At 37.6% G+C, this 26157-nt stretch overlaps 1 protein-coding gene across 5 annotated transcripts in view; it reads left to right on the forward strand.

The window, feature by feature from the left end:
- Positions 1-26157, forward strand: part of NYAP2 (neuronal tyrosine-phosphorylated phosphoinositide-3-kinase adaptor 2) — a 332390-nt gene that overhangs the window by 204529 nt on the left and 101704 nt on the right. The gene's annotated exons all lie outside the window — the stretch shown is intronic.

Below are 26157 nucleotides of genomic sequence, written 5' to 3' on the forward strand. Positions count from 1 at the left end.
AAGCACTCACTTGCATTCAAATATATTCCATGAAAAAAAAAATTAAATTCACCAGAATATGATCTTCAGATACCTATGTGCTGAGGCCTATGAAAGTAAGAACATATGGTATATGGCAAATCTTTTGAAGACTGGTGTGTTAGGAACCCAAACAGAAGGTCATGAATTAGGAAGAAGTATCAAAACAAGCCTGACAGAAGGGCAGTAGTCATCAGGGCATGGTAGAGCACACCAGGCCTCCGTCAGGCCAGGGTCCTATTAAGAGCAGGCAAGTTCCCTATAAAGTGCAGCCATAGACCTTGATGGCTTGTGTCAATGTGAAACCTTGACCCTTGACCCTGGAGACTTTTTTTCCTGTCAGATTGCAGCATACTAAGCTAGAGTGGGACTAAGCCAGTAAAACCGAAGGAAGAAGGTAGGGTAAATTTAGCCACATGGCCCATCCATGATAAGAAGAAGAATTCAAAGTCCAGGATACTATTTTGCCATTAGTGTTGAAGTTGAGAAGACCTGTACTTTTAAAAAGCATCAATGTTTAAGATCTGTGTCACTGCTTCATAGTCATTTACGCCAACCCTGCAACTCAAATCAATAACTACATAAGCATTTTTATTATAAAATATATATAACATTTACAATTTCAACTGTTTTTAAGTGTAGAGTTCAGTGGCAGTAAATGCAGTCATACTGTTGTGCAACTGTAACTGCTCAACAGGTTCACGGTGCCCAGTGCCTAGACAGAGCCTATTTATCAAGACAGGGGAATTGCAACAGAGAAAGAATAATTAATGCAGAGCCAGCTGTGTAGGAGAACAGAGTTTTATTATTACTCAGATCAGTCTTTCCAAGCATTCAGGGATAGGGGTTTTTAAGGATAACTTGGTGGGTGGTGGGCAGCCAGTGAGTCAACAGTGCTGATTGGTTAGGTAGAAGATGAAATCATAGGGAGTTGAAATTGTCTTGTGCTGAGTGAGTTCCTGAGTGGAGGCCACAAGATCAAATGAGCCAGTTTATTGATCTGGGTGGTGACAGCTGATCCATCAAGTGCAGGGTCTGCAAAATATCTCAAGAAATGATCTTAGGCTTTACAATAGTGATGTTATCCCCAAGAGCAATTTGGGAAGGGTCAGAATCTTGTAGCCTCCAGCTGCATGACTCCTGTATCATAATTTCTAATCTTTTGGCTAATTTGTTAGTCCTACAAAGGCAATCTAGTCCCCAGGCAAAAAGGGGGTTTGTTTTGGAAAAGGGCTGTTATCATCTTTGTTTTAAACTATAAACTAAGTTCCTGCCAAAGTTAGTTCATCTTACACTCAGGAATGAATAAGGACAGGTTGAAGGTGAGAAGCAAGATGGAGTTGTTTAGGTCAGACCTCCTTCACTGCCTCAGTTACAGCTTTGCAATGACAGTTTCACAATCATCACCACTCAAGAGCTTTCATCCTTCCCAACTAAACCTCCATCTCATTAAACAATAATTCCCAATCCCCTCTTCCCACCATTCTACTTTGTCTTGAATATTTCAACTATTCTAGGTAGCTGATATAAGTGGAATTAGACAATATTTATCTTTCAGTTACTGGCTTATTTCACTTAGCATGTCCTCAAGTTTCATTCATGCATATTGCAGGATTTCATTACTTTTTTAAGGTGGAATAATATTCCATTTTAGGGATATACCACATTGCATTTATTCATATATCCATTGAAGGATATTTGGGTTGTTTTCACCTCTTGGCTATTTTGAGTAATACAAAATATGTGATGGACATGAGTGGTGTATGATAATCTGTTTGAGATCTCACTTTCTGTTCTTTAGAAATACCCAGAAGTGCAATTGCTGAATCATGTTGGTAGTAATTCTGTGTTTAAGTTTTTTGTTTTTTTTTTTTGTTTTGAGATGGAGTCTTGCTGTCACCAGGCTGGAGAGCAGTGACGCGATCTTGGCTCACTGCAACCTCCACCTCCTGGGTTCAAGTGATTATCCTGCCTCAGTCTCCTGAGTAGCTGGGACTACAGGCATGTGCCACCACGACCAGCTAATTTTTGTATTTTTAGTAGAGACAGGGTTTCATCATGCTGGCCAGAATGGTCTTGATCTCTTGACCTTGGGTCTCGATCTCTTGACTTGTGATCCATCCGGCCGGCCTCCTAAAGTGCTGGGATTACAGGCGTGGACCACCGTACCCAGCCTCTGTATAAGTTTTTGAGAAACCTACATACTGTTTTCCATAGCAGCTGTTTAATTTTTTATTCCCACAAGCAGTGCACAAAAGTTCCAATTTTTCTACATCCTTGCCAACATTTGTTCTTTTGTTTTGTTTTATTTTTTAAATACCAATCCTAATGTGTATGAAGTGATATTTCTTTTGATTTTGATTTTCATTTCCCTTATGATTAGTAATGTTGAGCATCTTTTCACATGCTTATTGGCCATTTATATGCCTCCTTCAGATAAATATCTATCCAAGTCCTTTGCCCATTTATTCATTGGGTTACTTGATTTCTTTTTGTTGTTTACTTGTAGAAGTTCTTTATATAATCTGTATATTAATCCCTTATCAGATATAATATGGTTTGGAAATATTTTCTCCCATCCCATAGGTTTCCTTTTCACTCTGCTGATAGTGTCCTTTGATGCACAAAAATTTTAAATTTCTCTACTTTGACTGTTGTTGCCTGCCTTTGTGTTGTTATATTCAAGAAGTTATTGTCAAATCCAAATGCAGTCTTGTTGTCTGAGTTATTACCAGGATTTCTTTGTCTCATGACCAAGAAAATTAAGGAGGATGGACACCAAGGTTGAATTTGGAGTGAAAGTTTATTATGCAAAAGAGGAAAGCTCTCTGCGTGAAGAGGGGGCCCAAAAGAGGGTTGCCAGCTAGGGGACTCAGTCTGGGGTTTTTATGGACTGGAAGGGGAGGAATGTGCTGACTGGTCTATGGGCCATCTTGGAGAACCAATTGGAGGTAAAGGTGAAGGCTTCGCCTGGGACCAATCAGGGAATGAAGTGATGATTTACCCTATGTAAATAAAGACTTAGCCCACGGCCAGTTACAGAAAGGTAGGCATATGTAAAATAGGTGAAAAGTGAGAGACAAAGGCATGAAGGGGAGGGAGAGAAATATGTCCAAAAAAGGGTGGGATTTGTTTATCTGGGTTCACAGACTGAACATTTCCATTCACGGATGCAGGCTTTTTCTTATCTGGGGCCTGCAGTTTGACTTTGAGGCTGTTCTTTGCTTGAAAGAGTTTTACCAAGGAGCCACCCTAACTGCCTGCTTGACCAGTTTCTTTCTTTCTCCTCTCTCACAATGTCATGAATATTTTCCCCTGCCTTGTTTTCTAGGAGTTTTATAGTTTTAGTTTTTACATTTAGGTCTTTGATACATTTTGGGTTAGTTTTTATAGGTAGTATAAGGTAAGAGTTCTACTTTATTCTTTCACGTATGGATATTCAGTTTTCCAAACCTACTTTGTTGAAAAGATCATCCCAGTGAATGATCTTGGCACTTGGTGAGAATCATTTGACCATATATATAGAAGTTTATTTCTTGGCTATCTATTTTATTCCACTGGTCTATTTGTCTGCCTGATGCCAGTGCTACACTGTTTTGGTTACTGTTTTGTAGCAAGTTTTGAAATCAGGCCATGTGAGACCTCCAGCTTTGTTCTTCTTTTTCAAGATTTTTTTTAGCTATTTGAGGTCCTATGAGATTCCATATGAATTTTAGCATGGATGTTTTTATTTCTGCAAAAAAAAAAGTTATTGGGATTTTTTTGGGGATTACTATGACTAGATACATTTCTTTGCTTAATATTGACATCTTAAAAATATTAAGCTGAGGCATCTTTCCATTTACTGAAAATTTTTTAGCAATGTTTTAAAGTTTCCAGTGTATAAGTCTTTTACTTCCTTGGTTACATTTATGCCTAAGTATTTTATTCTTTTTAATGGTATTAATAAATAAACATTTAATCATGTTTACACATCCATTCAGTCTTTCATTCATTCAATAAATGTTTATGGAACACCTAGTCTGTGCCAGGCATTATTCTAGGTGCTAGCATCTTTATTTCGAAATTTCAGAAAATAAAATCAAGAATTCAAATTAGGATCAGAGATACATTAATAATGGAGTATTTTCTAAGTGAAGATGTGACAGTCAAGTATATTTTTAATGAAGTTGTAGGTAGTAAAGAAGGCAGACAGATTCAGAACTGAGCATTTCATTTTATTTTTATTTTTATTTTGAGACAGAGTCTCACTCTGTCACTGCGCTGGAGTGCAGTAATGCAATCTCAGCTCACTGCAATCTCCTCCTTCAGGATTCTAAGCGATTCCAGAACTGAGCATTTTAGAAAGGTGTTTTGTTTTCTTTCTTCTTTGCCTCTACATTGCTCCATTCTGGTTCTCCTGGCCCATGTCTCAATGTTTTTTTGGGTTCTGAACCTCACAAAGACCTGGGCATCCTGGCACCCACTCCAGTGAACTGGTTCTGGTGACACTCAGAAGATAGTTTCGTTTGTTTGAGGCTTAATCAGAGCCTTATCTGAAGAATCTTGTATTGAAAATAGGCTCCTTCTTTATTCTTCTCCTATTCCTTCTCTTTTTCTTTCATTTGTCATTTTCTCTGATTAAGCTGATGAGCTTAATCCAAAACAATGGATATTGAAACCCTCTGAGACCTTCATTTTTTTACTTAGATCGATTTTGCCACAAAGAAGTTTGTTACCAGATAATTTATGAAACAAGGCACAATAGCAATAAAATATATCAGTAACATCAGAAATAAGGAATAACATCTAAGACAAGTTCTATTTTCTTTCATTTAATTCACAAAAAATAAAAAGTAAACACCACGATTCCCAAGGTATTTTGTGAGTAAACAGTTCATACATGCATTTTGGATGTGCACTGATGTGAAAGAGTGTGAAGAAAAGAGGATGACAAGAGTTCATTCAAGGGAGCAGATGGCAGACACCTAACCTAAAAAAAGCTGAAAACATAGGAAACAAAATGAGGTGGAAATGGTATTGCCACATAAAATTCCCAAAAGAAGAAGTTTTGTACATTTCCTTTTTTGGCTTTAATGTGAACGCCTGGAAAATAAGATTAATGATTCCCTATTCTACATCCTTAAATCATGCATTACAGCTGGGGCTCAATAACTATTTGCTGGGCCTTAGAAATAATCATATTTAACTACCTGATATCACAGACAAACTGAAATCCAAAGAGGTTCAATTACTTGGGCAAAACCATAGTATTATGAAGAAGCACGATCTGAAACAGAGCTCCAGTTCTCATATGTGCCCTCTAAATATTGCTAAGAGATCAATATTTAAATATATTTCTATGTGTTTTGCCTATGGTTTTACTCTATCTTCTTAACTAACTCCATTTAAAATGTCGTTTTGGAGGAAAAAAATCAAATCTGGTTAATTAGCTTTCCCTAAACAATATCTCTCCTCCACACTTATATGTATATTTTTTCCCCAGGAATATTATGACAAATTTCATATTGGCCACTAATGATTCCCAAACACTATTACTCTCTATAACCGTGTTTATTGAGAGAATCAGTAAATAAATCAGCAAAATGTACAGTACTGATACATTCAGTGCTATGGCCATCAGTTATAATACCCCTAAAAGGGTTACTCTTTCTGCCTTACTTTTTACATGAAATTTTAATAGCTATGACATATTTATCTCTCCCAAATATATATTAGTAACTGTGATTCCAGCAATACCAAGTTTTGCATTTACTTTGATAGAAATTAAATATTCTCATTAGCCTTTGTAATGGCAGAATTATTCCTCTTAGCATTTAGTGTTTGCTTCAGAAACATTCATGAATGTATTTTCAGAATTATATCTTTTAGGAAGAATGGAAACGATATTTTTCTTCTCATGCATTAATATTTTTAGTGCCTGAATGCCTCTGATTCTTTTAAAGATTGAGGCATTTTTCCATCTGCCTGTTAGAATGATTTGAGTCTTAATTAAAGTTGATTGCACCTGTGCATATATTCAGCTACCCACACACTCCCACCTAAGAGTGGAAAAGCTTGTCTTTCCTTCAAAAATTAAAAGTGGGAACTCTTATCCTTTTTAAAAAAATTTATAGTCATAGAAGACAGATAATACTGTGAAGTGTTAAATACAGTGCCTTCTGGCTGTCTTAGATCAGTGACTTTTTAACCTCCTAATGATTGTTTGTCAGTCAATGTAAAAGAGTTGATTATCTTTCTTAATCTGCTGGTTTTCTTTTCACTTATAGAGCAGCCTAGCTGAAGTAGCTAAGTGAAAAATCAGAATTTAATAACAAAGTCTCACCCACCTACTCAGTGTTGGTTGTGCTTGTTCTTAGATTTGGCAGCCAAGTGTTTCCTTATTTATGAAGTTGGGGAATAATCATAATGTAAATAAATAAATGATGGCAGTCATCTTCAAACTCAGAGTAGTGAAACATTTCTCTTTTCTACCTGTGACATGTTTTCTCCCAAAGAATTCTAATAAATAAAAAATAGATTAGCTCCTATTTATTTATTTGCTTCTACTTTTCTTTCTCTTGGGGCAAACAGGACAAACAAAATGCTTTCATTTTAAAATAGGGAAAACAGTGGAATCACAGGAATCACAGGATCTAGCCAGTCTACATTAAGTACATTAAGTGTTGCTAAAAACTTTCCATAATACGAAACAGTGTCTCTTAATCCTGGTTGTAATTGTGGCCTAGGCATGAATATTTTTTGAAAGATCCCATTTCTAATATGCAGTCAGGAACAGGAGCATCTAATATAGAATTCATTCTGGTACTTAGTAGAATCCTAGTAGAAGATCATTGAGTCTAAATGCCTCATTTACAGTTAAGCAAATAGAGGAAAGTGATGTGTTTGCCCAAAACCTCAGAGTTAATTAGGGCTAAGTCTGAACTGGTACCCAGGGGCTCATAACCCCAAAGATGATTCTGTACAATGTTGTGGCTGTGCAGTGCTATGACTGGGACTCCCCAGGTCAAAGTGTCCAGAGGTGTGAACTTTCTGCACTTGGTTACCAAATTGCTGGTATAAATTTATGCACTACATTATTAGTACCAATTTTATTTTCTCCAACAACATCTAGGCCATTTCTAATAAAAAGTGGTAATAGCCCATGCAACAGTAAATTCGATTTTGTTCCAAAAATGCCTAATAGTAATTTCCTATGAGTATTAACTCAGTGTTGAGGATACATAAAAATGTTCTACATTACATCTTCCCAACCTATAAAATGTCTATTCACAGAGTATTGCTTTGACTTTTCAGTCATTCTCTTTCTATCTTATTGTTCAAAGAGTTATTCTGACATCACCACTTAAAAAATACATGAAAACAGAAATGGTAGAGGCATTGATAGAGTTTCATATTTTCTTTTCCTATAGAAGGAAAAGTTAATTTGAATTCTTTGCATCCAATAGATAATTGGTCTACTTTCTTGCCATGGCTTTGGTAATCAGAGATTCAGATTCCTCTTATAAAGCCAAATTCTCTTGAATATCTCACAAAAGGGCCACTCAAATTATAGGCATGGTTTCTTTATTCTGTATATACCATTGTTGCTTCTCCTAGAGCTTGGCATTGTTTCTTCTGTATTTTGGCTGTCTGATTGTTCACACTGCTGGCAGCACCTAAGGATATTTTGTATGTAAAGCCGCTCTTCTTCTGTTCTATTGTAAGGTATCATTGATTAGTTAGAAAATCTCCTTGAAACAGGTCAGTTTTGTAGTTTTGAGAATATTGGACTTCAGTAGGGGGACACTTCTCATCAAACGTCATTTCTTGCCATGTATTAAGGCTCACATGAATCCTATTTCACTTTAAACTGAGAAAAAAGTGTATATAATTTTACATCTTGGCCCTTTCATTTATTTTTCCCCATAGAATTTAAGATCCAGAAGGCATTTCAGAGATGGTATGGCCTAAATCTCTTATTTGAGCGATGGGTACACAGAGGCAGAGAAAGTAAGAAAATGTACCCCGTGACACACAGATGATGGCAAAACCATTACCAGGGGCAGGTTTTCCAGGAGTTAAATCCAGAGATCTTTGTACTATGCCAGTCTATTCAGCATTACTATGATGGGGGCAGTGGAAAGGAGAACCAATCTAACATGACATATGTTTGAGTCCTGTGGCCTCCTTTCTTCAAGAATATTCTTTTTTAAGTTGTTAGCTTTATGTTAATTTGCTGCGTTGTGTCCTATTTAAGACTGACTCTAGCAGCAAGTCTTCCATAACTTTGGCACATGATTTTGGAATTTGTCAAAAGATAAAGACATCTTAAAACATCCTAAGTCAAAATTTGTACCTGACCCAGGTTATAAAGATTTTATAACCCTAAAATCCTGTTTGGTCAAGACTGTAGAATTATATTTTTTCCTCTAGGAGATTTTTATCAGTTGTTTTTCCATCAAAAGAACCATGAAGAACTGAATTTAGAGGGAATAAAATGAGCTGCCGCACTGTCAGGTCTTAAATGGAAAAGGACTAAAAGCATACCATTGCCATTACAGAGGCCTTAGAGAACTGTGGGCATACATATTTAATGTGGTAAATTATAGGGAGACATTTGCATGTTTATGCACTATTTTGAAGTAAAAAGGGTTGTTGAACAATAAGGACACTTTCTATAATTATGTTCCATTTTTAATATGCAGAGAATTGACTCGGGGTTCAGAGTAGTTATTTAATGAATTCTCAATATAACCTTGTCTGGTATTTCTCTCACTAAATCTTGACATCAGATTAAGACCAGACAATGAGGTTGGTTAACAGAAAATGATTATCTTGTCATTGAACAGTTGGTAGATTTCGGAATCCCAATAAAATGATCTTCATCTGGTAGATAGCCACAAATTCTGTGGCATTGGATACAAACACTAGTTGTTTATAAAAAGATACACTATTAAATGTTTTATATTTCTGCATTTTTAAAACTAGGTCTGTACAGTACGTTGAAAAGGATATTTTAGAAGTTGATGGCATTCTAATGTTGAGATGGTGACATCTGGATGTCTGTAGATTTCACATGCCCAGAGATAAGGCAGCACTGATAATGAGCCTGTGACCTGGGATAATTATTCTCACATCTTCCTTCTGGTGCCTCTCATACACCTCTCTTGGGTGAAACTTCCTTTAAAACTGATGGCATCATCCTATCCTGCTCCTTGAAAATCAATACAAACTCTGTAGCCTGCCACTTAAAACATTCAATTTGTTACTTCTTTTCTATGTAAATTCAGGTCTCATTCTTTCTAATATAAAGCCTGCCTTTCAGAAACAGGCTGAACTTATTATGGTCCCTGAACCATTATTTCTCTTTATCTTTCAATGTTTTTTAAAAAAGTATTTGCTGTGCTGTTTTGTCAGGCTGGACATTTGTGGGCTTTAACTTGCTTATTTTCTACATGTCCATGTCTTTGTTCTCTACCACACAGTGACTTTCTGGAAAGGAGGATCTGTGATTTGGGTCACTTTTGCCTATTCTTAGTCCTGAGCCACAACACCATACATGTGAATAGATGTGACTAGGGAAGGGAGGATGGTAGCATAGATGTGACCCCATTCCCTAGTCCAAATGTCACCCTGGACTGTTCTCTCCCTTTATATTCCAGCCTCGTTCCTGCAACAACTTCTCTTTGTGTCTTCTCTTTTCATTCCTTCTATCAGTGGGCCATTGTAATCACACTGGCCTGAAACCTCGCCTTCTGAACTATGGCTGTTCCAATCTGCCCTATAGATCGCTGCCTTTACTTCTTGTCATATTCTTGCTCAAAATTCTTTAATTGACTCCCAGTGCCTGTAAGATATGTCATCTCTCCTACTAGAATGCAAACCTACTAAAATCAGAACCACTGTACATAATTTTAAATCTTTAAGTCTTCTGGAAAATTATAGGTATTATAACACTTGTAATCTGAATGAACAAACCAAGGATAGGATGGATCCAAGACAGTAAGCTATAGTCAATTCCAGTCCCAAGTGATGCCATTCATACTCTTCTTACATGAGCCTACCTGATTATGAGGCCTTTTGTAAGAGCATAAATAGAGGCCCTTACTTTTTGTCCTGCCTCTCTTGTTCACCATCCCCACAAACAGCTTTCCTCTCGCCAATTTCTTAGGCCTAGATGTGTACATAGCACATTCAGCATCAGCTTTTGGTAGGACAAACTCAAGGAAAGAAGACAGCCCAGGACCTGGAAGTCAGCTTGGGACCAGAAATGCAGAGAGTTCTTGGGTCCAAGCTGCATATGGAGAAGTCTGTAAAAGAGGGTAGAAGCTCTAGATGGGCACAGGCTCTTGGCTTCATGGACTCCTTGTCCCATGTTGAGAGGTAACAGGATGAGAATCAGAGTGAGAACTTCCAAAGTGCAGTGCCCAGGGCAGGGACACTGGTTGCCCAGAGCTAAGGGTGGTACTTTCATTTAAATCTGCCCCAAATAAAAGACGTGAAACTCAATGACATTAAAGTGTTAATAGCATCATAATATTTGAGATTTGGAAAAGGCCCTTAAAAGTGCTTGAATGTGGCATGATATCTACACTTTAAAAATGAAGAAATGGGAATCCAGAAAGTATGTGGTAAACTGCAGTCAATACTGTATTTAAATTCAGATAAATTGGGAATCACACCTCAGCTTTATTGTTCACCAAGCAGGTGTTACTGGGTAAGTCATATAACCTCATTGTGCGTTGGTTTCTTCATCACTGAAATGAAGATTATGTAGTTGCCTCATAGTTCTTAGGAGACATCCATTGTCCTCCATTCATTTCTTCAAATGTCTTCCTACCCCAAATAAAATCTAGAAAGTGGTAGAATTAGATTGAGATTTCATGTACAGTTGGTACATTGGTCTGCTTAGGCTGCTACATCAAATTATGGACTGGATGGGGTAAACAGATACTTATTTTCTCACAGTTCTGGAGTCCAAGATCAAGGTGTTGGCAGATTTGGTCTTTCTTGAGGCTTCTGTCCTTAGCTTGCAGATGGCCACCTTCTTGTTGGGTGCTCATGTGACCTTTACTCCCTGTGTATGCATACCTTGGTTCTCTCTTCTTGTAAGAACACCAGTCCTATCGGATTCGAGCCCCACCCTTGTACCCATATTCACCCTTCATTACCTTGTTAAAGGGCCTATGTCCAAATAGAGTCACATTGTGGGATTAGGACTTTAACATGTGAATTTTAAGGGGAGTCAAAATTCTGTCTTCATACCATTCCAGAGAGTTTAGAATAGTAGATAGAAGGAAATAGTAAATACATGTAAATAATTGAAAATTTCTGTTATACACCAGGGTTTAATTTTTTCCCAAAACTATGGGATAGTATAGAATGGGATAGATATTCTGAATTTCAGCCCCATCTCTGCCAGCAACAGGCTATCAGTAGGCCATACATTCATAGTTTTCAAAGTGCATTCTGTGTAACAATATATCTTTTGGAATTGTTCTTGAAATGGGGGGAAAATCACCCTAGAGAATAAAATTAAGGAATCTCAACATTATATGAGCCTTCTAAACATGCATAATGCCTAATAATTCATTAAAGACTTGAAGAAATCTTAATAGCAAGCCTTTCTGTTTAACTCTGTTTAACCAAGCCTTTTCAAAAGTTATTTAACTATAGAACCATTTGTTAAGAACATCTATACTCCATTGACAGTTGTGGAATATTTATGCCACGTAGAATTTGCCTTTAGCTTATATCAAAAGCTTAATTCATGGACTTCAAGGTTTCAGCAAGCTGGTTGAGTTTGGGATGCAGAAAGGAAGAGAATGGGGCAGGAAGCAAATTTTGAAAATGTGTGGTAGACAGAAATCAAATGTAGGCTACGGGATCTACATTACTATGTTATGGAAAGTCTGGAATCAACCATCAAAACCCCTATTTTCCAGACATTTCCCTTCTCAGAGGAAAACTTATAAGACTAGAGCCTCAATTCCTCCTCTGTACTGCAACCAGAGTGATCTTTTACAAACCTTAATCATGTGTGTGTGTGTTTTCCATGTATCCCTACATAAACATTCAACTGCTTTTCTTTGCTCTCAAACTGAGCAATGAAATTCTTTTCAGAAGGAGGCCCTGTATATCTGACCAGCTCTGTCACTTCACCCTCAGTTAGTGCCTTTTATCCCTTTCCCTCTTCATTCCAGCTGCGCAGATCTTCCTCTCTTCCAACTTGCCCTGGGCATTGCACAAATATTTCCCTGTGCCCGCAAAACTAATCTATTCCACCCTCACCCTCCCCTTTGCCATTTTTGAATCACTATTTAATCAAGATTTCTTGACTTCCCTACTTAAAAAAATTCATCTATTATATCTTTTCATTATATCTATCATCTCTTCTTGTAGCTCTTATCAGAGCTCTAATTCCATATGAGTTCATGTAATTATTTTCTCGCTACCTTACATTAGGAGTTCTATTCAGGCAGAGGTCACAGTGTTTTAGTTCACTGTTCTATTCTTCCAAATCACAGTGCCTGGCATGCAAAATGTCTAGACAGATACAGTAAAGGCGTATACCTTTTACCATTGGTTGAACATAATAAGTGTGTGTGTATATATATATATATGTGTGTGTGTGTGTGTGTGTATATACACACACACACACACACTTTTCCTCACTTGTCTTTTGTAAAAAATCAATCCAAAAAATTTCAGAGTAAACTGCTAAAGCCAGTTTTAGAAAAGTCACATTCTTTGTTTTCTGGCTTGTTTCAACGTTACCAATAAATATATCCTAGTAACTGTGGTTTGGATAACTCAGTACTGTGCAGGAGTACTGATCTAGTATGTGTCCCAGCTGAAAACTACTACAGGCTTCTTTATGACTGTCTATTGAAGTGTCTCAGGAGATCAGTTGTGTATAAGATGTACTATCTAGATTTCCATTTCCCACATCTCATTATACCACTCTTCCTGTTTATATAGTCTTCAAATTTTCTGTAAAGAAAATTCTGTTGTTTTTAATAACATAAATAATCCTCCTTAAAATAACCCAAACAAAACAAAACAAAACCAAAAAAAACCAAAGTGAACCCTCTCTGGAAAGGCTGTTTGTTTAGATAGACTTGCATTCATGTCCTGGTTCCTCCTGTCACCCACTTCTGACTGGCACTGGGGAGCTTATACAACCATTGAGACCCTTGGTGAATTTTCCTTGGTGAGTGTTTTAGTTTGCTCAGGCTACTGTAACAAAATACCATTGAGTGGGTGGTTTAAACAACAGACATTTATTTCTTGCAGTTCTAGAGGCTGGGAAGTTCAAAGTCAAGGTGCCAAGAGATTCAAGTACTGGTGAGGATTCTCTTCTAGGATTGGAGATGGCCTCCTTCTTGCTGTATCCTCACATGGCAGACAGAGAAAGCTCTGCTGTCCCTTCCTTTTCTTATAAAGGCACTAATCCCATCATGGAGGTATCACTCTCACAATCTCATCTAAACCTAATTATCTACCAGAAGCCCCACCTTTGGATATCACACCCAATGTGTGTGATAACGTCACATCTGGGTGTAGAGCTTCAACATATAAATTGGGGAGGGGGTGTGGCTCAGATATTCAGTCTGTAACAGTGAGTTTTCCTAGTCAACAGGACCCTAAGTTTTGCTTCACAGTGAAGCCTGGAAAGGCTAGGTAAATGTATTAGTCAGGATTCTCCAGAGGGACAGAACTAGTAGGATATTTGTACATATGAAAGGGAATTTATTCGGAAAAATTGACTCACACAATCATGAGGTGAAGTCTCATGATAGGCTGGCTGCAAGCTGAGGAGCAAAGAAGCCAGTCGTGTCTCAGTCCAAGTCCAAAAGTTTCAAAAGTAGGGAAGCCTACAGTGCAGGCTTTAGTCTATGGCTGAAGGCCCGAGAGCCCCCAGAAAACCACTGGTGCAAGTCCAAGAGTCCAAAGGCCGAAGAACCTGACGTCTGATATCCAAGGTCAAGAAGCACCCAGACCAGAGAAAGATGAAAGCCAGAAGACTCATCAAGCCAGCTTATCCCAGCTACTTCCACCTGCTTTATTCCACCTCTGCTGGCAGCTGATTGGATGATGCCCACCCACATTGAGGGTGGGTCTTCCTCTCCCAGTCCACTGACTCAAACGTCAATCTCCTCTGGCAACACCTCACAGACACACCCAGAAGCAATACTTTATGAGCTATTCAGACATCCTTCCATCCAATCAAATTGACACCTAAAATTAACCATCATAGTAAAAACTGGAAATAATATTTGTAAGGAGTCTAGTGCAGCATCTGACCCATAGTAGCCACTTAATATGTGGTAGCTCTAATAACAGTGTTGATGCTGCTGCTGTTATAAGACATCATGTAGAAGAACTGCATTCCTGACTTTCCAATAGTAACTAGAAAACATTAACTTTTTTTAATAACAGGCAGGGAAAAACATTAAAAACAAATCATTAATGTTTTTAATAGGTCACTTTCTTCATTTATTATATAGTCCACTGTGATTTGATTGGGGGAAGGTAGTAGGAAGGAGAATTAAATTAAACTATACGTAGTTTAATTTAATTGAAGACTATAATAAGAAGAACGTAGACACACTCTGAAATGTAAAGTGAAGGTATATTTTAAAACAGAACTAATATTGTTGAAGCCTCATGAACTGTTTTGGTTTTTTCTGAAACTTTGGTATCATAGAAGTATACAAGTTTAGACATAGGAAAATTCTTACAGTTTGTTTCAAATCCATGTTTGTATGTGAGAAAACCAAGTCTCAGTAAGAGCTGTTTCCTCAATTTCCTGAAGATTTTATTGAACTGAGCTGAGAATGAACTACAGATCTTCTCAATCCCAAGCCAAGACGTTTTACAGTTTTTGTATTTCTGGGAAAATATTTTAATTCATTCTTATTTATTCCTAAGTATATCTGATTTATATCTAAATTATGTGTGTTAAGAATGGTTAATATTTTATTTATGATTATTTTAAAATAATCTAATTTTTAAACTATTTCTTACAGATTTGGGGGTTTTGCTACTATTTTGAATGAAAAACTATTTGAAAAAAATTTGGTTGGCACTAGCCTCATTCAAATTAATACAAATAAAATATAATATATGTAAGCTGTTCAAATGAATGATCATTCTAGAGATTCAACTACTTTTACACTTGGCACATATTTACTAAAGCCAGAGAATTTAAAATATCTATTCAATATTCAATAAAGAGTATGAGCTTTATAATGGCATTTTATTACAACTAGAGCTAACAAAAGCATCACATATTGGATTTTTGAACTGTATTTTTCAACCTAATTTCTCTGTCTCTTAGTTTTTCTGTCAGTATACCAATAATAATGTTTTCTTCATTAGAAACACAAGGATCTAATATTTAGACTGTGTTTTACAGAAGAGAAAATGAGAAATAATTTCTGTTAAAATCTGTATGAAGAATTGGGCAGAAGCTGAGTGCTACATGAATTTATAATTAGAATTAAGAGTTACATCTAGAGAATAGTCCAACTGCTATTGCAAACAATTCCAAAACCTCAGCAGTGTATGGAATATGATTTATTTCTGGGTTATGTCACAGGCCGTGATTTTTGCCACAGGCAAGGTGGCAACCAGTTAGTGAATTCAGTGAAAGATGGGCTACTCTTCCAGGTTTTCGAGAAATTTCCATCTAGTGGGTCTGACAGCCTATAAAATGTCAAAAAAAATTCCAGCCGGCAGAAGAAAGCAAAAGGATGAGGATTTTATAGGACATTTGATGCCCAGACCTGGAAGTAGCATATGTCATTTCCGCCTACATTCTAATGGCTAGACCTCGGTTATACAGCTCTCCCTAACTGCAAGGAATGCTCATAAACATGGCTTAACTAGACGCCCAGAGAGAAGGACAAAGGGATTTGGTCAGCATGCGGCTAGTCTCTTGACTTCCGCAGTACAAACATAAATTAAAAGATAGATTGAGTTCTCTGAGCGAATTGCCCCGCTTTGCCCTGCAACACTAGAATTTCTCAAAGAAAGTGTTGCTGAAATATGCTAGTACCTGAGATCTACTATTAATGGGGGATGTTTTAGGCAGAAATAATTTGGTGGCAATATCTCTACAATCCTCAAGTATCCTGATAAAAAAATTAATAATTCCATCATCTGGATGTTTGGTGGAGGGCTTTTAAAGGCCAGACATGGTTTTAAAAATTCTATTTATTATTCCATGCTATGAAAATTTGTTATTATTTGCAACTATTTTATGGAGAACTGTTGTGTATAAGTCAGTGTGTATGTTCCCCTGTGTTACAGTGAGAGGTGAACACTGCCTGGTGTAGGTACTCCCGATGCAAATTTAGAACTCTCTCTTTCCCGGTCACCATGACCTGTATTCTAATTGAATGTCACAGTGTGTGTTAAAACTATGGATTCTGGAGCTGATTAGAGCCAGCCAGACAGAGAAGTTTACCTACAAGCCCAGGCAAGTGCTGGGGGCTTCTCATTGACCTGCTGTTTCTCCATCCTCTAAGTTTCTAAGGAAAAGAGGGCAAAGGCCCTGTGCCTCCACCAGGAAAGAGCATAGCAGAGCAGGGGCAATGCTTTATATTTCATTATTCTTTCTCTCTTGTGTAAACTCTGTTGAAGAATCTCTGATAAAGAAAAAGCCTTTCTCTTTATCAAGTCTTTGCTAATTGCTGTTTGTGCGATCTTGGACAAATTGTGTGAAGGCTCTGTGCTGTTTTTACACCTGTAAAATGATTAGGATTTTTTGCATATTCCGCTTGATTCAGTGTGCCCCATCTGTATGTAAACCATCATTTTATCTTGTGTGCCTTCATAAACACAAACCTAGGCTTTCTTTCCAACTGTATTTAAAACCATGGGATCTCCAAATGACTGAGCTGCTGTTCTTTCTCTATATATATTTGAAGAGAAGGCATCCCTTGGATGTAAGAATTGACATAGCTGACCCCAAATAACAGAGTTTACACAAGAGAGAAAGAATAATGAAATATAAAAAAATCCCCCCGCTCCTACATACTCTTTCATGGTGGAGGCACACCGCCTTTGCCCTCTATTCCTTAGAGACTTGGAGGATGGAGTAATAGCAGTGCAATGAGAAGCCCCCAGCACTTGCCTGGGCTTGTAGGTAAACATCTCTATCTGTCTGGCTCTAATCATCTCCAGAAACCACAGTTTTAAAATACTCTGTGATATTCAATTAGAATACAGTTCAGGGTGACTGTATCGGGAGTACCAACAACTAACCAATGGTGGTACTGGAAAGAATGTCAACGTGAGCTCTGTAAGAGCTTTCTAGAAATTAAATATATTCAAAATTGAGCCAAGGTTCCCCATGAGGTAGGAACTGGTCTTCCCTGGAGTTATCCTCCGAGACGCAGGACAACCATCTCAGTAATTACAAACACACACCTTACCTTGACTGAGCTGTTTCAAGTGGTGATTTCCAAGGCTGTTTCAGTTCTAAAATTTGATTACTGAATCTAATACCCATCTGATAATGCAACTTAGTTCAGTGCCTCCTTTAGTGTTTAAAATGTGTTGTCTTTTCTGCTTAACTAATCTGCCTTGATCACTTCTCTGTATTCTCATTGTTCAGCAGTTGGAGTAGCATGCAGTGTCTTTGATCCTGTTGATTATGCCAATATGAAGCAACAACTTGGAACCATTCTTTATGTCCACAGGAAGCTCAATTGCTCATCAGCAACAGACCTTTGGTCTCTTTATTTCCAGGCACAATCAGAGCCCATATTTTGTAACCAAGTGATCTCTATGTGAGATTGTGATATTTCAAAAATCACATCAGTGGCTCATGCCTGTAATCCCAGCACTTTGGGAGGCCAAGACGGATCTCTTGAGGTCAGGAGTTTGAGACCAGTCTGGTCAATATGATGAAACCCCATCTCTACTAATAAATAAATAAATAAATAAAGCTGGGTGTGGAGGTGGGCACCTATAATCCCAGCTACCAGGGAGGCTGAGGCAGGAGAATTGCTTGAACCCAGGAGATTGAGGTTGCAGTGAGCCAAGATCGCACCATTGCACTCCAGCCTGGGTGATAAGAGTGAAACTCTATCAATAAATAAATAAAAAAAAAACCAGCAATCATGAACCACACATATAAAAGCTTTTTATGTAAATCAGCTGAGTTATCTACATGTTCATAGAAGCAATTAAATGAATGACAGTTGAATCCTTTTAAATATTGCAAAAAAAAAGGAGAATAGAATCTTAAATTTTCCCAAGTAAATGATGTGACTGTTCATATTTCCAAATATAACTCATTTTTCCAGGCAAATTGCTTGTTTTTTTATGGCCTATTAATAACAAGTGGTAATTGTGGAAACATTTATGGCTTAAGAAAAGACAATTTTGACAACAGCAACTAACTCATGTTCTCCAGTTATTGAGGGCTATTGGTTTATGCTTGCTATGCATGGCCCATCTGCAGGGAAACATTGGAGAGGTGGGTATGAGCCAGGGATGGGATTAGAGCCAGAAGCAAACAGTAATAAGCTATTATCCTTGGTGAAGCAGGCATGCAGTTATTCATCCCATGCCTTCAATTCTCACTGAGGACTCTATTAGATACTGAGTACCAATGTGAAAGATGTAGTCTTTAGTCTAAAGCTTGTGATCCAATGGGGGCAACAAGATATATAAACAACAACTGGGAGTGATAAGTGATGCCAGCGACATGTCACATCAAAGCACAAGACATGTGCCATGGAAGGCATAGGGTGGCCCAGCAATGACAGAAAGTTTTAATGTGATACCATGTTTGCTTAGGTTGCAGAAATGTAGTTTGGTTCTATACTTCATAGGTACCCCCAGCAGCTACCATATACACAGCTATCGTACCAAGGGCTTATGACTGCTGGAATTAAAACCAAGGCACCCACATGTCACCTTGATCCAGAGAAGCTGCAGCCTTGGCTCCCCACAAATATTTTATTATTTTTGTCACATTGTCCCAGGCCCTCATGCCACCTAGTAGTCCACCTGTCCAGGTGCAGACCAACAGATCAGGGCTTACAATAAATAGGACAGGTGCAACATTACACTTTGTGTTATTGTAATTGCCAAGGTCAAAGTATTACAATATGGCAGCCTCTGAGGTCACTTTCTTTAGGGCAGCCCAAGCCTGATATTAACCCTTTACCCACAGCTTTAACTCAAACTAGGAAAAGGAATTAGGAGAAGTCTTCCTTGAATGATAACACCCAAGCTAAGTATTCCCAAACAAGAAGACCTGGCTAATTAGCTCATCATTTTGCTTTGGAGGAGAGGTGTGTCAGGCTGAAGTAAGAGCAAATATAAAGAAAACAACTCATCATCTCCACAATTAAAACACGTAATGGAAAAGAAATGTTGAGAGCTGCCAGAAACTAGTTTTTGAAGGGCCTGATATCTTAACCCAAAGCATTGGACCTTGGTTCTAAGGGCCTTGGGGAATCAGGAAGTAATTTCACTGGAAAATAAATGGAAATGGATCATGACAGGAGACAGCCAGGTAGGGGCTTTTGCCTTAATACAAAGAAGAAAAGTGAAGGCAAGAATAGAGCCATGATAGTGGTTAGGGAAAAGCATGGAAAAGTATTATATGCTTCTGTTTCCTGTCCAAATCCCAAGACTGCTAAGTCGTGGGCACTCTCCAGGCTAGGGATGACATAGATTAGATGATAGCCAAGTGTCTTCCTGGCAAACCTGTAAGAAGGGTAATCTACGTCATTGAAAAGAACAGTAGGAGAAAAAATAATTGTTAGCATTGCAATGTAAGGAACTTTAAATGCAGTATCTCATTTAATCTTCACAGGAACACAGTAACAGCAATTATCTTTGTTTACAAATATGGAAATTGGGGTTCAGGAACCTTGACTAAGGTTAAGTAGCAAATACACGGCATGGCCAAAATGCAAAGTGGAAGTTTGTTTGGCTCTGAAGACCATGACTTTTTAGCTAGAAGAAGAGCAAGTTAGGAGAGAGAATAGTGCTGCCAATTTTAACAAAGTTGTGCCCCCACCCAGGCAGTCATAGGCAAAGGTTCGTTCGTGCTATATTGTTTTGTTCCTAGACCTTAAAAGAGATCTTTAGGTGGTGAGGATTTATAAGAATCTTCAGTACTTGTATGTTACTGAGTGAATCAATGTTGATGAGGAAGAGTGAATAAGAGATTCTGGTAAAACCCACTAATGTATGGGGTCAGACCTAATGGTAAAAGCCATTAGACCCAGGAAACCAAGTCTTCCTAGGTGGCCCAGAATCCAGGGCACAGATGGAGAGGGAGAGAGACAGGGAAGAAGCCAGAGAGACAGAAGTAGACCCACAGACCGCATAGAAAGGCAGGAAATGGGAAACTTTAGGGTTAGCTGCATGAGGTGTGATGGATTAGAATCCTGGAGGGAGTGTTTGCTCAGAAACGAATTGCTCCTGGTCTTATCTTTCTTCTATATCCTTCTTCAGCTTAAACACTGTAACAAATTTAAGACAATGATATACAAAACACCCAGTCTGAAATACAAATATAATAAAATAATACACTCATTTTTGTAATAAATTTAATTCAAGTTCAGATTTCAATGTGAGAATTAGATTTTAGAGCAATAGTCAACATTCGCTCATTCATTCACTGAGAAGAGGATAGGTGCGTTTTATGTAGTTGGCACCGTGAGCTACATGCTGGGGCTGTAACTGTGAACACTTAAAATAACTCAGATTCCACATAAAGCTTTACCACAGTATGTAAGATTGATCTTGTTCCAGAGAGGTTATGTTACTAAAATCAATTTTGTTTTCAACAGACTTTAAAAAGACATTGAGATATATGGATATGGATAAATATGTCCTTTTCCTCTGAATAGGTTTCCTTGAGTTTTCAATATACCTTATTTACATATTATATATTACAAGAGTCTAATTGTCCACTTTCAATTTGTTTCTTTTCAACAGCTATTTTGAAGATTTTCGTATTTATTTGAATTAGAAAACACCTTGGTTAGGAAGCAGTTCTTGAACACACACACACACGTGCACGCACACACACGCACACACACGAAAAAACAGATTTATTCCCAAATAAAATTCTCAATAATACATTTATGATTTTCTTACAGATTTTTCAGCTCTGCTTTCTATTTAGGAGGCAGACATTAAGGTATACAGGCACAGGTCTGAGTAGTACCATTTCTTTAATCCTTTTGTTCAAGTTTCTCTAAATATACCTGCCAAAATTTACAGAAGACTAACCTCTGGGACTTGAAAACAAAGAAGAAGAGAAAAACACACACACAAAATTCCTTTCCAAAGCTGTTGGCTTTTATTTAATTGAGGCTGGAGACCTAAGTGACACTCCCTGGTTTGTTTAAAATCTGGAAGAGAAGGTGGGCTGAAGCAGATGGGTCGTTAGGCTTTGAGGCTGTGACGTTTGGAAGCTAGAGTTACACTTTCTTTGAAGCTGTGAATAAACAGCTTGGGAATAGTTTATAATGTTATTTTCTGATACTGGTTTTATTCCATTTGTCTCAGGACACTGAAAAACAACTGTTGGTTAAATTATCTTTAATTATTGTGCAGGAATGTATTGCCTTTAAAATATTTTGACTTCTCATAAAAAGACAAATACTGTATGATTCCACTTACATGATATACCTAATGTAGTCAAATTCTTAGAGACAGAAAGTAGAGGAGTGGTTGCCAGGGGCCAAAGGGAGTAGGAAATGAGGAGTTGTTACTAAGTAGGTGCAGACCTTCAGTTTTGCCGACAAAAAGAGCCCTGCAGATTGATTACACAACAAAGTGAATGTACTTTACACTAGTGAACTATGCACTCGAAAATAGCTAAGATGGAAAATTTTATGTTATATGTATTTAACTATATTTTTTATAAAAATAATGGTTAAAATAGTGCTTTTAGGTTATGGTATATTTTAATACAGTTTTTATTTATTTTTTTTAAATTATACTTTAAGTTCTGGAATACATGTGCAGAACGGGCAGATTTGTTATATAGGTATACACATGCCATGGTGGTTTGCTGTGACTGGCTTATTTTACTTAAGCAATACTAGAAGCAATAACATCCTTCCAGTAGCAATAAACCCTTATGCCAGCATGTGCCAGAAGTTCCTTTTTTTGTAAGGCTGAGTAATACCCCACTGTGTGCCTGTACCACGTTGTGTTGACCCAGTCATCGATGGACACTTGGGTTGCTTCTGTCCTTTGTGAATAATGCTACCATAAACTTGGATGTGCAAATACCTGTTTGAGTTCCTGATTTCAATTATTAGTATTGTTGTTATTTGAGACAAGGTCTCAGTCTGTTGCCCAGTCTGGATTGCAGTGGCACAATCTCGGCTCACTGCAGCCTCGACCTCCCAAGGCTCAAACAATCCTCCCACTTCAGCTTCCCAAGTAGCTGGGACTACAAGCTTGCACCACCATGCCCAGCTAATTTTATCCTCTTTGTAGAGACAGTGTCTCGCTATGTTGCTCAGACTGATTTGGAACTCCTGAGATCAAATGATCCTCCTGTTTTGGCCTCCCAAAGTGCTGGGATCACAGGTGTGAGGCATTGAACCTGGCCCCTGCTTTCAATTATTTTTCCGTGCTTTATTTTTTCTGCAGAGCGCTGATTACCATCCAAATGCCCTCTTCCTGCCCCTGACTAGAGATGCAAATTCTTTATATTTGGTAGAAAGATGACTCTAAAGGTTGTAATTGTATTGCTTTAAGGACATTAACCAATTTTATTTCTTCTCTTTCTTTTTTTTTTTTTTTTTTTTTTTAGACAAAGTCTCGGTCTGTTGCCCAGGCTTGAGTGCAGTGGCTCGATCTTGGATCACTGCAACCTCCACCTCCCGGGTTCAAGCGATTCTTATGCCTTAGCCTCCCAAGTAGCTGGGATTACAGACACCCGCCACTACGCCCGATTAATTTTTGTGTTTTTAGTAGCGATGAGGTTTCACCTTGTTGGCCAGGCCAGGCTGGTCTTGATATTCTGACCTGAGGTGATCCGCCTGCCTTTGCCTCCCAAAGTGCTGGGATTACAGGCTTCAGCCACGATGCCTAGCCACAACCAGTTTTATTTCTAACTTAGCAATTTTATTCTAACATTCTTTTAAAAATGTCTATAAATACTTAGGTCCTCCAAATATTCTTTGGACCAGCTTTACCATCCTATTTGTTTCATCATTAATGATTAATAAATCTCTGAAACATGTTCATTCAAAAAAAAATTTAGACTTCATATACTTGATTTCATTATAACTAAAACAAGTTTATACACAGGCCTATTTAAAACCCTGAAATCTTTCTGAGATTGTATTGGAACTACCCTCCTGATTTAAGTTAATCTCATATAATGTTTTTCATGACATGTGTTTACACAACTGGATAGCATCTTAGAGCTGGAAGAGACTATAGCAATATGGAAATAAATGAAGATCAAACAAAAGAGACAGGCAAAGGCTATTTATTCAGAGCTTGCATTTGGCAAAGACTCAGAGGCAGGCAGAGCAGTAGGAAGGCTTTATGGGGGAAAAATGTTCAATTAAATTTGGCCTAAAGCTGCCTCCATATGTAATGAATTGCAACCTAACTTAGTATATAAATAAACTACAACCTATCATAACAGTATATTATAACAAGTAGCTGAGTCTTGGCCAATCATAGCAGCCAACTTTTCAGCCAATCACAGACTGCAAACTGTCAAAACGTGTCCAAATAAGGTGAAGGCTGGCCTGTAATCAATCAGGATATTCCTATATGTTATTTCTTTTTTCTTTCTACAAATACTGTGAGCCTTTACTTGTTTAGGGTGCTGCCCAATTCACAAATCATTTCTTTTTCTCAAATAAACTCTGCTAAATTAAGTTTGTGTAAAGTTTTTCATTTATCAACGACAATGACAAGGCTTCAATTGTACCTTGACTGGGGACTATTAACTTGGGGAAGTGGCAGGTAAGCGCACTAGAAATGGGGCATTCTATGTGATTGGTTAAAGGTGTATATTTACTTTTCCTCAGTTGTTCCTAAGTTGGATACTGGGCCAAAAATTGGGGAAGCTAAGTTATTACTCAAGTCTTGACTGTTTGAGGCCAATTTTTACATGGGTGGTTGTTTAGCTTTTAGGATTATTTCCTAGAGACAGGTCTACTCCCTACAAGTGTGACTGGTACCTCATAGGTTGACTTCCCAAGCTAGTTACTGTAGATAATAGGCTAGAGTTCTATTTCTAAATGTGATTTGGCAATTTTCCATTTGTATAAGACTTAGTAATTATCTAATGTAGAAAAATTAAATAAACTAATAAAGGCCAAAAGACTATATTTAACTGAATACTACTTTATATGTGTTGGGCACTTTTTAGTTTTCAAAATATTTTAAACTGTAGAATATTATTAGATTTTTAAAATAAAATCAAGGAAGTTAGGTAGGGCTGGTATTTTCTTTGTTTTGTAGGTAAGAAAAATGAGGCTCCCCAAGAGGTGACATGGGTCACAGCCACAGTTGCAAAGCTGAGGCCTCTGACATTCCTGACCCGGATTGCTCAATATATGACAGCCTGTTCTGTGTCCCACAGATTCAGATAATGGTGAACCAAAGTGTGACATTTGTGTTATCACACTGCTGAAAGTTGATAAGGATTTTAACCCAAGTGTTAAAAAAAAAAAAAAAATTCAGATTTTTTGAATCATTTCTGTGATTTTCTAAAAAAATTCCTTATTTGAATTAAACTGCTAACCTGGTGAATTTTACGACTTGTGGTTATTAGATAATCAGATTTTTGAAAATACTATTAGCTCCATTAACATACTTATTATCACTTGATTTTCTAGTTCCATCAGGAATGTTATATTTCCTACACAGATTAGAAAGATGTATGAAGAGCTGAGAAATCTGCAATATAAATAAATTAATTAAATTAAAAATTCATTGAGCAATATGATAGGTGGTGGAGTCAACCACTTTTTAAAAACTGCAAAACAAACAAAACCTCAATACCTGCCTTAAAATAACTCAAGGCCTTTTGGGAAGTGCAGATACATAGAACTATAAAGCAAGGTCAGTGAAGAGATGACCATGACACTGCAAGACTGGTGAAAGGGTGGGAGGGCTTCAGAGGATACTTAAATTGAGTTACGAGGAGTGAGTAGAGTTTAAGCAAAGAAAGACAAGACATAAGGGCATTCAAAGGAGGGGTGGTAATAGCTGTAGAAAACAGCATTGTTTTTATTGGGGGTGGAGTGGGGAGGAAGAACCTACAACCAATGTAATACAGGGAGGTTAACAGGGAATGACAAAGCTAGAGGGGAAGGAAAGAGCAAGAAGGTGGAGATTCTTGCCGATGATATTAAAGAGCTTAGACATTCTATGGGCAACAGGAGGCTTCTGGAATGATTTTATTCAGGGTTACATTATGATCAGATTTGCATTTTCAATAGATCGTTTTGGCAGTATAAGGAGCTTATACTTTGAGGAGTCAAGGATAGAGTCAGAGACAAGTTGCAGTAATTCAAGTGAGAGGATTAGAGCTGAACCAGAGCAGTTGAGGTAGACATGAAACAAAGTGGAAGAGAAGCGAGAGCAAGACACCCAGAAATAAAGTCTGTAGAATCTTCTGACTGATAGATTTGGGGATTATCACTTAAAGAAAGGGAGAGACAAGCTTCTAGCTTGGATAGTTGGTTGGACAGAAAGAACCAGTAGTTTAATAAGAAATTATCAGTTCAGTATCTGACATGTTCATACAGGGACTCCACATGGATTCACCTAGTACGCAGTTGGATAAATGAATCTACAGATAAAAAGAATGGTCCAGGCATCTGATAAAATAGTTAGAAATCACTAACAATTAGATGATTGCTAGCTGAATCCTTGAGGACAAAAATCAGAAAGAATATATGTAGCAGAAGAAGCACAGTGGCTAACTAGCACCTCGGAAACAACCAATGTGCCAGGGATGCATGGAGGATGAGATGATATAAATGACAAAGGAAAGGTGTTAGATATAGAACACAACACAGGAGGATGGACCATCAGCAAAGCCAAGAGAATTGAAGATATAAATGAGTGAGTAATCAAATAATTGTCAAATGGCTGAAAAAAAAGGCTTATATATTTGCCAAATAA

Source organism: Nomascus leucogenys, chromosome 22a (genome assembly GCF_006542625.1).
Source record: "Nomascus leucogenys isolate Asia chromosome 22a, Asia_NLE_v1, whole genome shotgun sequence".
Taxonomy (NCBI): Eukaryota; Metazoa; Chordata; class Mammalia; order Primates; family Hylobatidae; genus Nomascus; species Nomascus leucogenys.